Genomic DNA, 5,322 nt, shown 5'->3' on the forward strand with positions numbered 1-5,322 from the left:
CAATTTATTATGTTTTGTCTGTCCTTACTTATACTTATTAGTATCATGTTAGGGTTGTTGGTTTGATAGTATCATGCTAGGATTGTTGTTGTTTTAGTATGTAGTACTCAGCTTTGCTGATTACGTGCTTTGTTTGTGTGTGTTGATCATGGCTATGCCTTATTGATCCTGTGATGACCCATCTTTGGTGAGCAGTCTCTAAGGATCAATAAGCGTTGCCCATCTACAGGTTTGAAGATGATGCATCATTGGGATCGGGATTAGAGAGCTTGTAGTTCTATTCGTTTAATTAAGTGATTTAATTTGTTAACTTGGATTTGAAATTTGTCGTATTATTCGTATTTCCTTAATTCAGTTAATTGGTTTGGACCTAATATGTAATAGATTATTTATGAACCTAAAAGTTAGTTTTATGTTTTCCGCTGCAAAATTCTGAATAAGCCGTAACGTTTTCACACGGGCGATAATACTTTGATAATTCCCTACAGTTATATTTAAAAAGAGGTTATTTTAGAAAATGGGAATTGTCGGGGTGTTACAAAGTGGTATTTTTGAGCTAAAGGTTTTACTGACATTTCGTGTCTACCTTTTATATCTTAGGCGCCTAACCAACTAATTAGTTATGTAAAAGTAATTTCACACTAGTGAATAAATTTAAAGTTATTAGCTAGAAATGTTTGAATTTATTTTAATATTGACTCTTGAATCGTGCTTTGAAATACGTTTTTATGCGAATAAATGTATTTCGATTCTTTTGAAATTTAAATTAATATTTCAAAAAAAAAAAAAAAAAAAAAAAAAAAAAAAAAAAAAAAATTTACTGCTGCTGCTGCTACAGTACCGTGAAAAAAAAAAAAAATAAAAAAATAAAAAAAAAAAAATAAAAATAATTATTTAATTATTTATCGTTTAATAATTATTCTTTTAATCAATCTAATTCTTATAAATCATTCTTGTTTATCCTTTTATGCTTCAATGTTTCATATACTATGATTATTTTGAGAGTTGGGTAGTATAGGAAAGGGCATATAGAATAGAAGCATTGTGCATGCATTATGTCAACATGATTGTAATTTCTCTACCTGCTAACTGTCGTGTCTTTCCTATGCATTGCGATTGATATATATTCTTACTTATTGTGTATTGTGGGATCATACGGTAAGTGAGAGTACTAATTACTAACATAGAAACTATGTTTAATTGTTATAGATCACTAATCATGTCTGGCATACAAGGAAATAGAATAGGGAGCAATTCTAACCCTATTGTTCTAAGCGATGATGAAAATGAAATGGATTACGAGTCTGACATTAACAGTTACACCAGCCATGAACTTGTTCTGCGTCGAGTTTTAAGAGCAGGAGAACCTGATAGTGATGATGAAGCCCTTCGTGAATTTGATCGTGCTAGAGGGCAAACTAGGGTCGATATTTATCAAGCTGTTTTGAGACCTGAAAGCGATTCGGAGCCTGAGTTTGAGCATGAATTTGGGTTTGAGTTCGAACAAGAATTTGAGTTTGAGTTCGAACATGAATTAGAGGTTGAACCTGAGTTTGAGTTTGAGCCCGAACATGAACCTGAACCTGAGCCTGAGCCAGAGGAAGCTAATCATCAATTTCAAGGTCTACGAAGATCCTCTAGGCCAAGAAAAGAAGCTTATTATTTTGATATGGATGACGATGATGAACTTAAATATGAGCTATTCACCCTAGAAGGTTATAGCGAGTCAAAGGACAAGTCTGATGATGTTTCCCTTTAGCTTCGCTTACATATTTAGTTGTGTGTGAGAAAAATGTTGGTCAATCCGCCCAACCATAGTTTATGTTTATATCGTAGAACCTTTTTACTTTATTTTGAGAACAGGTGTGTGTTAATATTTAGGATTGTTATTGACATTCTTCTGAGGAATAAAAGCTAGATTATTGACTATCTAAAAGATCAGAGTTTTACGGGCACGCAAGGGGAATGTTTTCTTTTTATTCTAACTTATTATTCGTGATGATTGAAGTTATTCCTTGTCTCTCAGTTGAATGTTTTGCATGATTGTTCATTTCGTGTGCATTTTGAATGTTAATGTGATATTGCATTGCTAGAGGATAATGTAAGTAAAGTTTTGAACCTGAATTAGAGCACATAAATTTCAGGTCGCGCTCTAGGATGGCCAATAATAGTGACCTAGCTGCTGCTATTCGCCTCTTGGCGGAAAAACTAACCCAGGAAAGAACTGAGCGTCCCGATTCTGCAGGGGACATGTTTGAAAGGCTTGCGAAAGTTAAGCCACCATACTTTAAGGGGCAGGCAGACCCCACCTTCCTTGAAAACTGGATCAGGGAATTTGAGAAACTATTTGGGGCGGTAAACTGTCCTGAGCATATGAAAGTAGGCCAAGCTGTCCTCTACCTGAAAGATGAGGCCGACCTTTGGTGGAGGGAAAATGGGACTAGACTAAGCGCTGCTGAGGGATTCAATTGGGATTCTTTTATTGTTGCTTTGAGGGGGAAGTTTTATCCTCCTTTTATGAGGAAGCAGAAAGCCCAGGAATTTATCAACCTTAGGATGGGGAATATGGCCATTGCTGAATACTACAGTAAGTTTATAGCCTTGTCGAGGTTTGCACCTGAGGTGGTAGCTACTGAGGAACTAAAGGCTCAGAGGTTTGAGCAAGGGTTAACCGATGAGATCCAACTGGGATTAGGCGGGGAAACCTTTACGTCCTTAGACATTGTTTATGGGAGAGCTGCTCATATCTATGGCCTTCAGACCAGGAGAGACAAAAAGAATATTGTTGTTGGGGATAAAAGGAAAGAGTTTAATGCTGGGGGAAGTCAGGGGAACTTCAAAAGGAATAGAAATGGGAATGGTAATGGTAATGGTAATGGTAATGGTAATGGTAATTTCCAGGGAAGAAACAACCGGGGGAATAACTATAACAACAGAAACCAAACTGACAGAGTGTACCACTGCAAGAGGTGCAACAACAACCACCATGGGAAGGATTGTAAGGGGGAATTGGTAATTTGCAACTATTGTCATAAGAAGGGACATAGGGAGTTTGAGTGCTTCACAAAGCAGAAGAGAGAGCAGAATGGTAGTGGGAGTAGTAACCAAGGGAAACCAGGTTTTAACCATTCGGGGAACCAAAGTTCGAAGCCTGCTGGGGCACCAAACAACCAGGGAAACCAAAACAAACCTGCCAATGGAAGCAACAATAACAACAAGGCTCCCGGAAAGTTGTTCGTAATGAGTAGAAATGAAGCTGAACGTTCTGCAGACGTAGTTTCGGGTACTTTCTCTATCAACTCCTTACCTGTTAAAACATTGTTTGATTCAGGGGCAACATATTCTTTTATTTCGACCTCTATTGTTAAAAATTTGAAGTTAGTAGATTTTGAGGCAATTGATTTACCTGTTAGTATGCCTAATGGTGCAACAATAAGGTGTACGAAATTATTTAAGAACTTGCCTTTGAAAATAAAAGATTGCACTTTTCCATCTAATTTGATAGAATTTAGTTTGGGGGACCTAGATGTGATTCTGGGGATGGATTGGCTAAGCTTATACAAGGCCAGGATAGATTGCGAGATTCAGAAAGTAAGCCTAAAGAACCCTACTGGGAAATCAATATCATATAGACGTTTTGGGAAGTCTAGGAACTTTGGGGTGATCTCCGCATTACAAGTGAGGAAACTGATCAATAAAGGGTGTGAACTATTTTTCTGTAGTGTCCAAGATGTGAGTAAGAAAGTTGGGGTAAAGATAGAGGATGTCCCAATCGTAAGAGAATTTGTAGATGTATTCCCGGATGAGATTCCGGGTATGCCACCGGCTAGAACCCTTGAATTTACCATAGAGTTAAATCCCGGAACTGCACCTATATCCAAAGCACCTTATAGGATGGCACCCCCAGAAATGAGTGAATTAAAGACACAATTGCAGGATTTGTTCGACAAGGGGTACATTAGGCCTAGTGCATCACCATGGGGAGCTCCAGTATTGTTTGTCAAAAAGAAAGATGGGAGTATGCGGCTATGTATTGATTATAGGGAGTTGAACAACGTAACAATCAAAAACAAATATCCTTTGCCTAGGATAGATGACCTGTTTGACCAGTTGAACGGGGCAAGTGTATTCTCAAAGATTGATTTGCGTTCGGGATATCACCAATTGAGGGTAGCTGAAAAAGACATTCCTAAGACTGCATTTAGGACTCGTTATGGTCATTACGAGTTTACAGTAATGCCTTTTGGGTTAACCAATGCACCCGCCATCTTTATGGATCTGATGAATAGGATTTTCCATGAGTTCCTAGATAAGTTTGTGGTGGTATTCATTGATGATATTCTGATCTATTCGAGGAATGAAAAGGAACATGACGAACATTTGAGAGTTATCTTGGAGACGCTTAGGAAGAACCAGTTGTATGCAAAGTTCTCTAAGTGCGAGTTCCGTCTGGAAAAGGTAGCATTTTTGGGGCATTATGTGTCAAAGGAAGGAGTCTCTGTAGATCCTGCCAAGATTCAAGCTGTGAGTGAGTGGCCTACCCCGAAGAATGTGTCTGATATTCGGAGTTTCTTAGGTCTAGCTGGGTATTATAGGAGATTTGTGAGAGATTTCTCAAAAATAGCAAGACCCATGACCAACTTGATGAAGAAAGAATCAAAATTTGAGTGGAGCGAAAAATGTGAGGAAGCCTTCCAAATTCTCAAAGAACGTTTAACCTCAGCACCTGTTTTAACCTTGCCTGATGGGAATGAAGGGTTTGAGGTATATAGTGATGCGTCGAAGAATGGGTTGGGGTGTGTATTACAGCAAAATGGGAAGGTGATTGCGTATGCGTCGCGTCAATTAAAACCATATGAGGCTAATTACCCTACCCACGATCTAGAGCTAGCTGCGATTGTTTTCGCTTTGAAAATTTGGAGACATTACCTCTATGGGGCAACATGTAAGATCTTCACAGACCACAAAAGCCTAAAATACATTTTCACCCAGAAAGATCTCAACATGAGACAAAGAAGATGGTTAGAGTTGATCAAGGACTATGATTTGAACATCCAGTACCATAAGGGGAAAGCAAACGTAGTTGCCGATGCATTGAGTAGGAAATCTAGCCATAGTATGAATGTCCTGATAGTGCCTGAAGAGTTGTGTCGAGACATGCAGAGACTTAGCCTGGAAATAGTAAACCCTGGGGAAACCAAAGCAAAACTGAGTGCATTATCATTGGGGTTGTCTATATTCGAGGAGATTAGAGAAAGTCAAGCTGGGGATGAGTGCCTAGAGAGAATCAAAGAAAAGATGGGTCAAGGGAAAGAAGTGGAT

Source organism: Spinacia oleracea, chromosome 3 (genome assembly GCF_020520425.1).
Source record: "Spinacia oleracea cultivar Varoflay chromosome 3, BTI_SOV_V1, whole genome shotgun sequence".
NCBI lineage: Eukaryota > Viridiplantae > Streptophyta > Magnoliopsida > Caryophyllales > Amaranthaceae > Spinacia > Spinacia oleracea.